We start from the raw sequence: 16,776 nt of genomic DNA on the forward strand, positions 1-16,776 counted from the left end.
GAAGAAGCAGCTCAATGCCTGTCTTTAGTTGTCTGTGTCAGTATGACAAAGAATCAGTTTAGAATTTCAGACCTCATTGTTACAATCAACTAAAGTACCTCCATTGGTGTTTCCTTCTTCAGCGTCTGTTCATTTTTCTCTAAAAGGAAGTCCCTGAAATGGTGGCTGCAAGACATTCTGTGAAGGTGAAGCTGTGAAATACTGGTAAGGTAGTGTGAATACTGACAGCTATGAATCTTGTCAAGGGACATTGTGGTCTGATTTTTGTTGTTCTTTTGGAACAGATTCCTCATGCATGCTGAAATTTTGCTGTGCGTGTCCTTATGCAAATTCTGCAAGGAACAGGCAGCATTCTATATCCCCTCTATTATATGGAGTACTTGGTGGAAAAAATAGTTTGCTCTTCAGTGCACAGATTACAACCAGTTGCATAGAATGATTTTAATGCATAATGGATTGCTTCATATGGAGACAAACCAAGTCCTTAATTTCTATTAATATATATATAAATATAATGAAATATGTTAATATTTGCAATATCTCATTGATTTTTGGTTTTGACCATTGGATCTTGGCCTCGTTGGGTCACTATCTTGAACTTTAGTACCAAACTTCTACTCAAGCCCTAGAGTAGGTGTCAAAAATTACCTCTGTGGAGCTGGCCAAGGTCCAGATGTACTCCTGACAAGGGAGCAACTCAGTGTTACTTTTGGAAACAAAACCACCAACCTTATTTGCAGTTTTCTCTGTCCAAGGACTTTCTGGATGTATTATTCTTTTTATACAGATGTCTGTTAAGTCTAACATACAGTCTTTAATCTTCTCTCACAGCGGTTGCTTACATTTTTTAATTAAAACAGACAACTGCACTGTAAGTAGAAAATGACATTTATCTTTTAGACTGACTTTTATAAAGGGTTTTTGTGGAAACAGATCATAAATCTCAAGTTTTACAGTTGGCAGAGCTGATCAAATGCTTTCTTACTGCTGAAGGTAGCATGTCTTAGAGATATTTTTTTTGTCCTGCTTTACTCTGTCCTCCCTTGTTCCAGGTCACATGCTACTGTCCCTTTCTTTGTGCCAGTCTGGTGCTTGTCAGACTCCTGTGAGCCGTTCCAACTCACTAGCAAGGCAGAAAACTGATACATGTTTAAGCAACATATGTCCATTCCAGTCCAAATTGTTATGTGAGTGACTGCGATCATTACTAGAACAAAAGATTCCCAAACCTTTCCTGCCAAGCTAGATTTCTGTTAATTTACTCAGTTAAAGACACTCGTGGAAAGGTCCAAAATCCACCAGATGGAAGATGTGGAATATGCTGGAGATAGGAAGATGAATGGGTTGTAGGCAGAAAGGAGCAGAAACTCATTTTCTGGGAGCAGTGCACATCAGTTTACCTTATACTGAGGCATCTCAAAAATGGATCTTCAAAACTACACTCTCTCTAGTCTGTGAAGACAGACCTCTCCACAAGATAATTCATCTTGTAAGGCAGATATCTAAGACAAATTGTAGGAATAACCTTTTTAATTACTTTGTCTCCATGGCTTACAAGGGGATCTCGTAGGTGAATAGAGGATTCACGTTATCTATAAAACTAAGAGAGATTAATTTTAGTTTCCTGGCTTTCAACAAAGAGTAGGACTTGAGGCAGCATTTTCTTTCACAATGTATTTTAGGGGAGGGTAAGAGTGCACACACTTTCAGTTACCACAGCTTAGCTGGTGAGCAGTCACTGGCTATGATCTGGTACCTTGGGAGCCTGAGGTCACTAGTCCATACCCTCAGCCTCTGCTGATGCTGTAGGCTGCACTGGCAGGAAGACCAGCCTCTGAGGGTGGCTGCTGTAAATTTCTTGTTCGTTACTATTGCCCCTGGGAACGAGTTTCAATGCAAGTAGTGTACGACACAAACCAGAACTGTATTATGTTAAAAGACATTTGCAACAGGTGCTGGTGTTGTAAAGAGCTGTCACAGGTCAAGTGGAAGAGTAGAGACAACAGGCAGCACAGCAGCAGTCAGCACAGCTGTGTGGTGCAGAGTGTGGGCATGGAATTGATGACAATTACTTGGTATCTTAGAAGCAAGCTTTAAGAACAGTTCTGTAATGGAGCTAAACAAAATTTGTTTTGTTTATGCTTCCTTACTTGTAATCTATCTATAACTAGGCTAACAGCCCCTGATAATCTTCTTGTAACAGTTTTTATGTGTGATAAAATACTGAGGATTTATTTCCAGAAAGGATATTGTACTCCAGATCCCTTGCTGGCCGTATAATGTAATTTCTGTATTTTAATTATTTCTCCAATAGATGGCAGTAGCTGCTTATTGCCTGATAAATTAAAACCATTCATAGTATGCTATATACACATAAAGCAGTAAAAACCAATTATATTCATATATAGGTACTTAACATATAACTGACACATATTTATATATGTTAAAAGTGTGTCACTGGTTTTCCATATTTGAAAATGAAATGCTTTCTGAATATTTTCCTTTTGAGTCTGTTGGTTTGCTCAGAATTACATGGTAGTCTTCTGTAGGCTTTCTGTTCATCCATGTTGCCTTTTCTGTCCTGGAGGCATGACAGAGAGGTTGTTACTGTGCTGTTTAAATGTTGATCTGAAGACTTTTACATGGTCGTGCCTAATTCTTAAGGAATTCACAAACCAGAGCTCTTGTTGCTTCATCTGCCATATATGATGTTTTCTGCAGTCATATACTGAGAAGCTTGGAGTGGAGTCTTCTTCCACCAGAATGATCTGCACTACTTTAACTGTTCTGCAGTTATATAAACAACCACCATTATGCAGATGAAGGAATACATGAGATGAATTCTGGTTTTACTAAATACCTTATCAGTAGATTTTGGTTGAGAATTACCACGGTCCGCTATGGCTATGAAGAGTTTGATGTTATCTTGCTAACTAGGCTATGGCAGTCTCAGTAACACAAATATGAGTATGTCAGACCCATTGGATCTCATAAACCTTGACAGAGACATGGAGAACTAGAAGACCCTGAAAAACATTGAAGAATCAGTCTGAACCACAAGCAGAGGACAAAACCCATGCATGGGGTCAAATCCAGTAAGGAGAAGTTGTTACGGTGGAATATAACTTCAGCGTAGGTGGGTAGGGAGGTTTAAATAATTTAATGGCACTAACACATTTTTCCAGCCTTTCTTTGTTTCATGGGTTAAAGTGCCCTTCCTACCACCTTGCCTGCACCCTGACTGATGCTTGGCTGTCCTGCACACCACCTGTTACCACTTCCCTATTTCTGTAAGAACATACAAACAGAAACAGTGTCCCTATCATGGTGCTTCATCTCTTCACTTCTCCTTAGTTGACATTTAATTCCCTGAAAAAAGTGATATCCACATGACTGTTTTAAAGAAAGATGTAGAGGAGAGACAGTCAGTAAGTGATACCTTGGAGAGGGTGAAAGAGCACACATAACTTACAGCTTTTCACTAACGTGCTGTCAATATTCACAAGAACAGCCAGTTTGTCAGTGCTCATTCATTTCTCCAGGTTGGCAGAGCAACCAGTTTTCACTGTGATGCTTCATATCACACCTGGGGAGTAGCAATGCACATGAGGAAGCTAACTTTTTCTGCTTTTTGCTTTATAGCTCTAATGCCATGAAAAAGCTTGCTTTTCTCCTGCTCCCTTGTGTAGGATGCTCTCTTGCTCTCCTGAGCTTCTGTGAACCATCAGTCAGCAATCAAAAGGAATATGTGGTTTTTTTCCTCTGGAATCTCTGCCTGCCCTTCAGTCTTCTAGACATGCCACTGTGTTAAGCCTTAGTCTTTTCTATATATCTCATTACCGTAGGTGGACTTTCCATATGCGGACCAAACAATGACATACTGTGGAGAAACATTTTTTCTCTGTTTATGAACCTTGGTGTATAGGGTAAAAAAACCCAACCATTTGTACAATCAATAGCTGCCTTTGGTTTGGAGAATGCCAGCTACGTAAAACCATTTGTAGCAATCAATACAGATAAAAGATACAGCTTGGGTTGTTGCAGTATTCTTGGATAGAGTGACATGTCTCATTATGACAGCCCTAATGTTTGAGCTACTTGTATGCCAAATTAATTAGTAATCACCAGGGTGGTAAAATAACTACTTTCACATGTTTTCTGTCTTGAGGTCGTTCTTTTGTATGGGAGGTAATATCTGCAGCTACAGGATAGACCAGGCAGGGAGTTCTAAGAAAGTGGGTTTGAGATCCTACCATTTTGCTGCCATGTCATGCTTGTCTTTTGTCCCACTAGTGAGCAGTATTTGATTGAGCCCAGAGCCTTAAACTGGGTACCTTATCAAAACAGGCCTATGGAGGGCATCTTGCATAGGAACTCTTCTGCATAAGGTGCCAAAATGGCTTGCTGTGACCCTGCTCCACTACAACCCCATCAGTGCTAGGTGCAGTGCATCTTGCCCATCTGGATGAATATTGCACTGTCAATGACCTGTTTCCAGTGAACACTGTACCTTTCAAGTCGTTGCAGGATTAAACCTATGACATGTGCTTGGCTTCTAGAGTCGTCTGTTCACACAGCAACTGAGTGTACCTGACCTTTCTGACACTGATACTGTCAAGTTTCTGGAACACAAGGAGAGCATAAACTTCGGTAGGCACTGAGAAGTCATCCACTGCCACAACAGACTGACCTTTCCTAGTCTATGTGCTTATCACATGTGCCTGCATATCTTGATTCCTGGCAGGAATATTTAGAATATACGTAAACTTTGCTGGAGTGCACTGCTTGTCCTGGAGAGGATAGTGTTTAGTGTTTAGATAGTGTCTAGGTGTATGAACCTGTGCATTTGGTGTGTATCACTTAGCTGCTGAGATAAACAAGTAGGTTACTACTCCCAAGCAGGACTAGTTGGCTCCTAGGAGCTAGCTAGCTCCTGTTCCTACTTGCAGCCTCTAAAATACATTTACAGAGCTGTTTGTATGAACACCCCCTAGTCTTTTTTGGTCAAAATGAGCTGACTAAGAAGCATCTTATCATTCATACTTATTATCTTGATTCCATCTGATCTCGTTTGACCATGAGCTTTACAGTCAATATGGAGTGTATGAACAAATACACTGCTCCAGGGAAGACAGAGTTCCTTATATTCCATAGATTGGCTGCGTGATAAACATTACTTGGTTTGAATTAGAATTAAAAATCCCGCCTTAGTGCGAGAATGCTATAAATGCAAAGATGCCATAAAAGCATTTGCTTATATAGTAATTTGAAGAATTCATTCTGGTTCTTTTTCTTTGCCTTTAAAAAAATCAGTCTATGGCAGTTTCATGCTCTAAGCATTTTTATGTTATAAAAAGATGGGTTATTTATGTCATCCTGTGTATCCAACTACCCCCAAAGTGTGGAAACTCAATGAACAGGCTCTAGCAGCAAAAATCTTTACCAAGTTTTTCAGAGCCTTCCTCTAATATTTTTTCACATGAGAAAAGGACATAGGCATACCAGCATGCCATGGGACATAACCAACAAATAATTATAGACTGTGAGCGATTGGAAGGCAGTCAAGGATACCGTGCTGTGTGTCTACATTCCCAATATTGTCTCCTGCTCCCTGCTATAGCATTTTTCCAGCAGATAGAAGCAATCAGCATCGGACATCATGTATGTGTAGATTGTGTCATTTGCAGTCTGCTATCCAGATACTGCCACATAGTTCTTTAAAAATATCTTCAGGCACATTCAGGCCACTGTGAGAAGTAGTTAAGGTATTGTTCCTCCCTCACTGTCAGGATCTCTGGAGGTGCTTGTGGTTGGGACAAGAAACGGATAATTTCTATGCCAGAGCAGCTGTCTTGTACCTATAGTCTTTGCAGGTGGAACCGGAGCCTACCTAATCCCGTTTTTTTCTTGAGCACAGAGAATTCACTTGGGACGACTCATAGATCAGCACTGGCTTCCAGGCCTGCTCTGTTCGGCTTGCATGCAGAGTCAGCAGGCAGTGTGCACCTGAAAACAGCTTGGCTGACAACAGTTGGGCGCTTAATGAATTGACAGGTGGGATGAAGAAACTTTTGCCTCAGTAAAACAAGGTATTTCACTAACTAGCTAATATAACTGTGAGGGCATGGCCTTTTGTCAGCAAAGAAACAACTGAGACAGCTTTTGGGCAAATGCTGATGGCTGAAAAGATTTGACAGGTATGAGGGCAAGTCACTAACTTGTATCCTTTCAGGAAGAAGGAAAATTCCTGCTTTCTTGTTTCACCAATAGAATAAAATAAAAGAATGTGGAAATAGTTGAGTAATTCACTTAGTTTGTGAAATCAAAACTCAGCCAAATACTTCTGCTTGATCAATAAACTAGTGCTTTTCTTTAATTGTAGGTCTGACATATTCACAACAGTGCAACACAGATTGGAACTACATTTGAGTTTGAAGATTTAGTCTCTACATCTGTATGTGAACATGAAATGTAAGATTTAAAATTTTATTTAATTAGAAGCAAGATCATAATTCCAAAAACTGTACAAGCTAAACAGGACTGACCAAACCTGGTATCAGGTATTTTTCATGAGAACTTTTGAGATTTTGATCTTGATTTTTCCATCCTTCAACAAGAAACAAAGCCCTTTGAGCGGTTGGGGGTTTTTTTTGAAAAAATTGTCTGCTTTTGAATCAGAACTTTTTGGTAGTCCCTAAGCAGAAAAGATCCAGCAGCCCAGACATCTCTCCAAGGAGAAACTTGGGGTCCTAATGGAAACATTTCACTCATCATGGGACTTGGTGAATCACAGTGCTGGGAATTTGTCAGTCAGCTGGAGCTGGAAGGCATGAGGTTGGGGGAGTGGGAAACTGGTAAGTTTGGTATAAATATATAAACTATGCTAAATAAGGTTCTTCCCTACTATGCTGTCTTCTTACAAAATCACATATTTCAGGAAGTTGTGATTTCCATATACTAAAAGGCCTCCTAAAATAGAAAAATTAGTTCCATTTTAAACACGTGTGTTTAACTAGCTTAAAAAATAATGCATTCTAAAGCATTCTCATGAACTACATTTCATCGTTGCTAAGTTTGCACAGATGAGTTTCTGCTGACCTGCAGTCGTTTCTGAGGGTCTCAGTGCAAGCTGTGTGAATTGTTACAGGGTACAGTCTTGAGACGACAGCATATGTTGATTACAACATTAAAATGGGTATGTTCTTACATTCTAGTATAAGGAATATAATTTGCTGATGTCTAGTAAGACAGCTGGTAGCACATTCAGTGATTCAGACAGCAAAACCAAGACTGTCCCTGCTGCAGAGTTTCATAGTTACAAAAAGAAAATACATAAATACCAGTAACAGGAAACTGCTGTTGTGCAAACACTGTTATATCCTCTGCAGTAATTAAGAAGTAGGAAATACTTATGGTTTTACTCACATGTGCACATACAGACACAGACAGATCCCCTTGTATGAGAGTTTAAATTCTTGCGGTTTTGGCTCAATTTGATTCAGTTACAAGCTTTGAATACCCCACCTAACTTGCGGGAAATCCTTTCTCTGTGTTCACAGACCTTTTTTTGTGTGTGTTTACTTCTTGCAAACTGAGAACAATGGTGGCTTTTTTTTAATGCTTTTTATCTTTTGGAATTGCTAGAGGTCCCACAGTTCTGCTGTCACTAGGTCACTTAACAGACAGTTTAGCTTTTCCCTGGTGTGTCCTGTAGGAGAGTAACTCTGCTTTGATACCTAAATCCAGGCTTCAAAGCAATCTAGTTTTTAAAGCTGGCTGAAGTGTTGCATCTCTTTAGAAAAGGTAAAAACAATTTGCTTTTGTAGACACAGCTTTTCAGCTGATACAACCCTACCAAAACACTTTAGCTGGCTTTCCCAAGGTGGAGGGTAATGGCAGAAGGATGTGGTTTCAGCCCTTCCACCTGGTCATGTGGTGTCCTGTCACATGCCCTGCATTAAGTTAAATGAAGGGGATATGCTTCTGGAGAGGCAGCACATCACTGCAGGACCACAGGCACACCCCATTAGAGCCATCCCTCCTTAGGGCCTGGAGCTTCATCAGCTGGGACAGAGAGCAGGGCTGGCCCAGTTTCAGCTCGGTTTTTGAGATAGTTAGTTTAGGCAATCCACTCTATCTCATTGTATCTTGATTTTCAAATTATAATGATTAAGACCACTTTTCACAGTATGTTAAGAAATTCCATGTAAGATCTAAGTAAGAGTATTTCTCAGGTCTAAGTGTCCTCATCCGGTCTGGCAATCACAGATGCCCTTTATCCCAGGGACCATGTCGTTTATGTTAAATAAAATACAGGCATAGGCAGAGACAGAAACACATCACTCGGACACTTAGATTGTTTATAGATCACACACATATATATTTTTTCATTTTTATTTTTAGTTGGATTGTAAATTCTGATGTATTATAACGTGAATTCGGCCAAAAGTTGATACGTGATGTGTACAGATGAATGGATAAATGCTTCTATTTGGAAGAGCTTAAAATTGATAGAACAACATTTACAAGTCATGATATATGTATAACCTTGCATGAAAGAATTTGGGTTTTTTGGTTGTTTTTTTAAAATTATTTATTGCTAGTCATGTTGTATGTATAGTGCTAGAACCTAGCTTATGAAATGGAACTTTAAATTCTTTTTTATTCAGGTACTGATGAGTAGTACCATGCAACTTGTCCAGGAAAATGAAAGACTATCTAAACCATTAGTTCTTCACAAGAAGGTAACTCATGTACTTTCTAGCAAAATCCAGAGAAATAGCTGGACAGCTAACACATAATGTCTTCTGCTTGTAGTTCAGGTTAATTATGAGAGACAAGCATCTTCTGAGAGATTGTTATATAAAATATAATACAATATATTTTACATAATATACAGTATTTTTACCGCATAAGAATAACTTAATGCTGCAAGTGGGTTTCTGAAACATGATGTGCTACCTACCTGAGTTATGTCTTTGCTTGTGTGGTGGTGGCTGGGGAACTTTTTCCTTCATTGAAGCTTTTCCCTTTAGACATAATATTATGGCGGTTTGAGTATGTCTTAACTGACTTTGAATCTGGTCTGTTATTCGTGCCAGGTTACTTTTCCTTGTTTGTAGCATTTCATGAATGTGCTTTGTAGACTCAAAATCTAGGTCTTGTGTGGTTTTGCGTAAATGTACTCTGCTGGCGTTTCTGTTGTCTGTTCAATTCTTCATTACCAAGCCTGTGGCAACGCCAAATGGTAGTGACAAGATGTAATCCTGTATAAACCTAGTGATTCCACATGGAAATATTCTTTTATCTGGAGGTTAAAACCCTACAGGTCACTTCACACATCTGAACATAAAGATATTGATGGCCAAACTGGAATTCTATGGAGCTGAAGGTCCACACTGCAGGTCTTTGCAGGGTAATGCCTTCTGAAAAGAAACAAAACCAGCGCTGGGTTAGTTGACTGTTCTGTACATACGACTGTGAATGTTAGTGTGAATACCTGCTAATATACAGTACATTTAATATGCAGTAAAAAGGAAGTTTTCAGCTTTCTTTGAGCTTTGCATGCTGCACATGATGCTTTTGCATCATGCAGCTGAAGGCTCTTTGTGCAACAGGGATTATCAAGATTTCTCTCCAGTCACACTTGGTGAAATATCCTTTGCTAGATATTCTGTCAAAGGTCCCAAGTTTCTTTCAGCAAGCAGTGGGCCCCTTTTTCAGCTTTTACTCAGCAGTGCTGTCAGTTTTAATGGTAGGGAGGCTGCTTTAAAATCACTGTTCTGACTTGAGTTTCTCCTTTTGCTTCTCTGTTTATCAGTTTCTTGATTACAGTCTGTATTTCTTGTTTCCATTGGACTGATGGTTCATGTATTTCACAAAAATCATGTGCCGAGTTAGTGGTCTGTGAGAATTCCTTTGAAATGCTGTGCCCATCCACTTACCTATTTTATCTCAATTATGAATAAGTTGATGCTGACTGGATAGTTGGATTTTCCCAACGTATGAGCAACCAGACCTCTCTCACATCTAATAAGTCCCTGACTCCTTCAAGACTATTTGAAGTGTTTGGGTTATACAGCTTAAAACGGCAAGCAGAGATGAACTTGCAACATGATGCTTTCCATGGCATGCTTAATGAATGACTCATTGCTTCAGATAGACTCACCCAGATAATGGTGCAGTACAATGGAATCTTACTTTGACAGAAGCATATCCTTCTGTCCAAAGCCTGAAACTTTGGATCTGCCTCCATCACAGAGTGCAGCTTCACATAGCAAAGGTGGAGCTAGTTCTGCTTAAGCTGATATGTCTACAGTGGGCAGCTAGGTGCCATACAGAGATAGTAGCCTTGACCAACATCAGTGCACACTCCACTTTCAATAACGTATCCTGCTTCCCAGTAAAAATAATTATACAGCAACAGAGCTATCGACTGAGGCAGCCACAATGCTGACCTCTTAGCTAGTTATTTTTGAATTAGCATAAGCATCTTGGTGGGTCTGTGCCCTGTGCTGCATAGAGGTATTCTATACTGCAGTGCTGATATGTTGTATCATAATACATAATAATTTTGTTGAGCATCTGTAGCAGAGAGTGTATCTTTCCTGACTAATCTAAGTCGTTCCATAATTTCAGACTTGAATTTAAGTGTTTCCTGGAATGCATCTGGAAAGAAAAATGCTGCTTTAATTCATTACTGATAAATTAGTAATTATTCTTCTTTCCCACAAACAACATTGAGTCAGCTATCACAGCCCTGGAAAGGGCAGAGCCCACCTTAGTTTTATTAAGGGTGCAACCTGCTATCTCCTCATGTTCAGCACAGGTCTGTTCTCTGCTCTTTGCCCTGAAAACAGTACAGTAGTTATGCTATACTCAGACTATATATAGCACTTAAGAGATACCAAGGGTTGACCTTGACCTCAAGCCTTTACAGATACTTAAGCTTTAAGGAGTCACCTGATGAATGGTAACAGAGGCGTTTCAGCCCATATGCTTCTTTCTGAAAATTCTATCAATGCTTGAGGAGACACACTTACTGAATATCTTTGTCGTATTTTATGTGCATTTCTTTAAAAAGCCAATGGAGACAATGGGTGCTCTGATGATTATGTTTAACTCTGTTTCTCTGTATTGAATATTTATTGTAATAGTGATTGCCCATTAACAATAAAACCTCTTCCCTCTGATTTTCCCCATCTAAGCTCTTTATAATGAGCACAAATAATTGCAAGATTTTCCATATTTTAGGAAAAAATTACCAATAGTATCCTGTATTACCTGAAGCACATTACAAAATAAACTGCCAAAGATTGACTTGCATGCTACAGGCGTTTGTTGTAAAAGAAAACTAAGCAAAGTTTATGCTATTCCAAGTCCACACAAGATTTTTTAATGCAAAAATTATTAATAACACAGTGCTTATTACTCCAGTAATAAGTTTTTCTTACAATAATAAGTTCAGTGAGAATAAGCTTTTATGGAGAGTGTATGTGGAACTTGGTGTTATATTGGAGCTGAGACCTCTAATCTGCTGGCTTGCAATGGTGCAGTTCCCTCTCCCCAGCTTTTGGTAGTGCTCCTTTAATCACATGATAAGCTGGCCTGATTCACTAACCAAGCAAAAATATGTGTGTGTTTAGCTTAAGTAAGCTCACAGTGCAAGCAGACAAGTGCCAGAGTTAGCAGAATCTGAAAACAGTGTTTGATTAGAAAAGGAAGATCGAGGAAAGAGCAAGTGGATTCTTTCCTTTTGAGCAATGAAAAATTATTAGTCTCACTGCAATGTGAAACCATATTTAGTTGCAGACTGTACAGTGACTGTTCTGCAGAGACAAGGATGATATCAATAAAAGAGCATGTTCTAATGCACATTTCTCATTTCTTGTGTGCTTGAGAATTTATAAAATACTGTCATTTGCAGAATGGCTCGCAATCATTAGTAAGAACAGACAGTTTGAATGTAGCTCTTCTGGAAGAAAGTTACATGTAACTTGAAGTATTTTGTTTAAAATCATCTACATCTAATATATACAGCAATGCAAGTATTACATTCACTAACACCAATTGCTAGTGAAAAAAGCTACAAATTAAATGCCTTATTAGACTACATATTGCTGAACTCTGTTTCTAAAGAAACCTGAAATAAGTGTCAAAATTGTTAGACAGTTTTGAGATGACAAATTCTTTGCTCTCAAACAATTTCAGTTCAAAATTAGTCAGGCTAGTACAGAATATGCTTGAGTATGCTAAACAGCAAATACAGCTTGTCAAAGAAGTGGAATATCTGCTGAAGTTCCGTTTCAAAAAGGATCTTCAGAACTTTTTTTTTTAATTTTGTTTTCACAAATCATTTACAGGTCTGAAGTAGAGAAGCATGTAGACCTTTCTTTGAGTACCCCTACCACTGCCAGCAGAATAATGATCAGAAGATTCTGTTTAAGATGAGTGTGACTGTTCACTCAACTCCAGCTCAGATTTTGGCTAAGCCAACTCTCTCTAAGGTCTGACATATGCTGAGAACAGCACCATTAGCTCAAAGCAAGGGCAGCACATTGGCAGGGTATGGTGGCCAGAAATGGCTAAAGATCATTATGCAGCCAGTATTACCTACAGCTTGCAGTCTCCTGCAGCCATAATCCTTGCAGTAGCAATTGTCTGGCAGTTTCTTAAGAATCTGCTAAATATGGATGAAATACATCAGACTTCCCAGCTGGAAGGTATAGATGCATCAGCTTACCCAAAAAGTTTTTGAAGTGGATCCAACAGCTGCTGGACTCCCGAGGCTTTCATACGTGCTTGTGGGATACAGGGGATGCCCAAACTGTGACAGAGGAGAAAGGATGAGCGCTCTTCTCATCAGCTGGGTAACAGTTTTTTTCATAGGTTCATGAGTTACAGGTTATGAGCTGCAAGTTATGAATTAAAGAACTTGAGTTAGAAACCTCATTCAGTGTTGAATTAGTGAATTCATATATTAGACTAGTCTGTACAAAAGGGATTGAGCCCTTGTTTATCATGTTTGCTAGTTTTCTTTCCTAATGAGCTCATAAAATAACATTTAATTTACAGAGTACATTTGAGAGATCTAAACAGACATTGACAGATGAGCCAAGAACACTAGGACATTTGGCCTCACTTTAGAAAAATCACTAGCAAATGGGGAAGAGGCAACAGATGTTACAAAGGGATGCGTTGAAATGGGCTGGAAAGATCTGTTTGAGCCTGACCAAGTCCCACTGTGTGCTGGTGTGATAATTGTGTCCTAATAGGATAGATAGCCAGACAGGACTATATAGAGCACTGCTGTTTCCGTCAGTGGAATTACAGGTCAAATTCTCAAGCTTCTAGGTTAATCACTTTAGGGACAACACGGCTGGAAATGCAGAAATAGAAATTTAGGAAAGATTTTTTTAAAGTCATCTTATCTTTGAAACACTCAGATGTTAGAGGCACACCTTCTCCTAGTCTGATTTCACTTTCTGTGTGAGCCCAGATTCTCAGTATCTTAGATTAGGCAGAGCTCTCTTGCCTGCAAAGCACTGCTTCCTTTATTACCTCTTTAATTTGCCATCCTATTGCTTCTCAAGCATAGTCCTTCATGGAGACATCAAGCTTCCTTGCCGCATGACAACTGTTAATAATACAGCACGTTATTGTTGCAGACAACCTAATACTGAACTGATGTTCAGCATAAAAATGCAAACTGGTGTTTATAATTTCATTTATTTTTTTTTCTCCCTCTGTCCTAACCTTTTGCATCAAAACAATTTTTCTTTCCCAAAGCACTAAATTCTTTCAATTCAGAATAGTCAATGTTGAATTTTATTTGTTATTCAGAAGCATGTACTTCAGGTATCTAAACTCAACGCCCCCCCCAAATAGAGTGATTATTGCCTGACAATACATTTTTCCTTATACGCCTCTATAAGACAGAAACATTAAAGCAGTATAGTAAATAGGTTGGATTTTGATGTCTGCTCATCTCAAGATGGCCAATCAATAAAGGAAATGCTGTCTTTTTGGAGTCTGAACAGTAATCTGATGATATACCTAATGGAAGAATCAAGTTTTTAAGTTTACCAGTCCATTGTGTGCTATCAGATCAGGCGAAGTTTAATATACAAACAACTTCCTGTCATGCACCAGGTCTGGTATGGAAGAGAATTTAATGGAAGAATACCCTACTCATCCAAGTGTGCCTTTTTACCTGAAGGGAATTTGAAATCAAAATACAGACTGTTTTGCACTTTTTCTAGTCAGTGATGTGAACATTATTAAGATATTGCAAGCAAGTCCAGAGGAGGCCACGAAGATGATCAGAGGTCTGGAGCCCTCTGCTACAGGGACAGGCTGAGGGAGTTGGGGCTGTTTCAGCCTGGAGAAGAGATGGCTCCGGGGAGACCTAAAAGCACCTTCCAGTACCTAAAAGGGCTGACAAGAAAGCTAGCGAGGGCCTTTTTACAATGGCATGTAGTGATAGGACAGGGGGGTGATGGTTTTAAACTAAGAGAGGGTAGATGTAGATCTGATATTAGGAAGAAATTCTTCGCTGTGAGGGCAGTTAGGCACCAGCACCGGCTGCCCGGAGCAGCTGTGGGTGCCCCGTCCCTGGCAGTGTCCAAGGCCAGGCTGGACGGGGCTGGGAGCAGCTGGGTCTGGAAGAAAGTGTCCCCATGGCAGGGGTTGGAACCAGATGGTCTTTAATGTCTTTTCCAACCCAAACCATTCTAGGATTCTATATTGCACATGAGTAACAATAGTAATGTATTAAGTACATTTTGCATTTAGAAAGGGGCCATGTCCCTGTGTTTTACTTCAGAAATTCGGAAGTCTCAGAACTGGTTCGACTGAAGGTGCGCTTGTCAAGTATGGTCCTACCACAGGAATGCCCAGGCTTGGAAGTTCTCCCACTTCAGCTGAGTTGGTAAACTCTTGAAATTAAGTAACAAAAGGTGTCCTTCCTCAATTTTTGTCAATAGAGAGCAACAGTCTACAGAAAAACAGAGTAAGAATCGAAAGGTTCTAGATTACCTAATTATAAAGCCTGTCGTCACCTATTGGCTACTGTTCACTTTCTTAACTATTGCAGTGCCATAATTGTACTCGCTATCCAATTGTCAGGAAGTCTGTATGGCAGATAAGGCAGCAGTTTCAATCAGTCTAAAATATCTTTCATATTGGTACAAATACATACATACATACACACACACGCATATATATAAAACCAGCTTTTCTTCATACCAGGTAGTTCCCTTCTGCTTTTCCGTTTACAGATTTAGAAGGAAATTAAATAATAATATCAGACCATGTATTTTTCCATGTAATTTTAAGGCAAAGCCTTAACACATCCAGCCATGTTGTACTTTAGATTTCATGCCCATGCTTTGTTATTTAGCTCATCAGCTATTTTCAAGCACTCAAAGGACTGTGTAAGATAAGAAAAAGAACAAAAAGAATCAGTAAAAAGAACAAGGAAGGCTTAAAGCCTTATATACAATTGTAATAATGAGTCAACATCTTGCTTTTTGAAGGGAGGTAAACCTAGGTGGGACAAGATCAGTATTCAGAAATTTCAGAAACTAGTTGGGGTTTAAATATGTTCCTTAAATATAACCTGTGCTGGGAGCAAGCCTAGAAGCAATGGGGATTTTGGATTCCATTTTATTTGGGCCAGTTTTTCCCCAGGAACACATTCTGCAAGTCTGTAAAGGAGCTGAGATTAGAATTAGTATAAAGGGCAGTTCAGGAGTGTGAGAAAGTTTAAAACTAGTGGCAGATGTTGAGTTCCACAAAACTTGCTGTAATAGGAACAAGCCAGAGAAACCAGTTCTTTAGCTTAGTTTGACCCTGTCAATCAGCAAAAAGGTAATAGAGATGGAGCCTAAAGTCAGCTGTTTCTTCAAGGAAATAGGAAAGAGTTGTTTACCTGTAAGGCTTATTGCCCTAAAACTTTATCCAGTCTGGTCCAGGAGCACAGTGTAGAAATCATAGTTCTGCTTTCACTCCTTCAAATAGGTCTAACCCTTTTCCTTGAAGATAGCAATGCACATGGACTATTGCAAATAAAAAAATACTATGAAGGCAAAGTATTTCAAGTTTAATAGAAAGAGAACGTGAAGCACATACACTGTCTTTTTGGTAAAACTGAAGCAATTTTTTCTTCATTGCACTCTTTGTCCAAGAGGATTTTTATGTGTTGGTTACTTTCAAAGTGAAAACCAAGGAAAGAAGCAAACAAGCAAAAACTACAGGGAAAGCAAATTGCTAGGTGCTATGTCTGGCTGAGTTTGGAAAAAATCTTAGGTTTAGGATTAAAAGTATTTCATACGTTCTAGTGGAGTCAGCAAACTTAATTTTTCAACAATTAGCTTTTCCTAGGGTTTTACAAACTATTGTAACTCTTTTATATATATAATTAAAATAAAGTTTAGCATATGAAGTCTTGCTTTTAAGGTTATTTGTATGAAATAATTAAAATGAGCAGAATATGTATGCTTTTCTTGTCTTCAGACCTTGTTTGTTCACCCTTTTCCAATCACTAAATACTGCCTTCCATTCCTTTGCCTACTATCAGGTAAAAAATTAATTAGAAAGAAGCAGTAAATCTAATTCACATATAAAAGATGAACTAAGCACCAAAAGGAAAGTTCTAGGTCTCGTGGAGGCAAGAATTTCTACATAAATTCAGTTTTGAATTGTGAATTGGAGATTCAGTTCTCCAGTGACGGATCTGAATGATGCACTTACAGAAGGGGCTGAGGAAGAAAGACC

At 39.1% G+C, this 16,776-nt stretch overlaps 1 protein-coding gene across 1 annotated transcript in view; it reads left to right on the forward strand.

The window, feature by feature from the left end:
* Window positions 1-16,776, forward strand: part of SLC9A3 (solute carrier family 9 member A3) — a 101,143-nt gene that overhangs the window by 12,246 nt on the left and 72,121 nt on the right. Inside the window, exon 5 of the mRNA XM_080380639.1 lies at window positions 123-6,471. The gene's annotated coding sequence lies outside the window, so the exon portion shown is untranslated. The remainder of the gene's footprint in view (window positions 1-122; window positions 6,472-16,776) is intronic.

Source organism: Falco punctatus, assembly GCF_963210335.1.
Source record: "Falco punctatus genome assembly, chromosome: 3".
NCBI classification, from domain to species: domain Eukaryota; kingdom Metazoa; phylum Chordata; class Aves; order Falconiformes; family Falconidae; genus Falco; species Falco punctatus.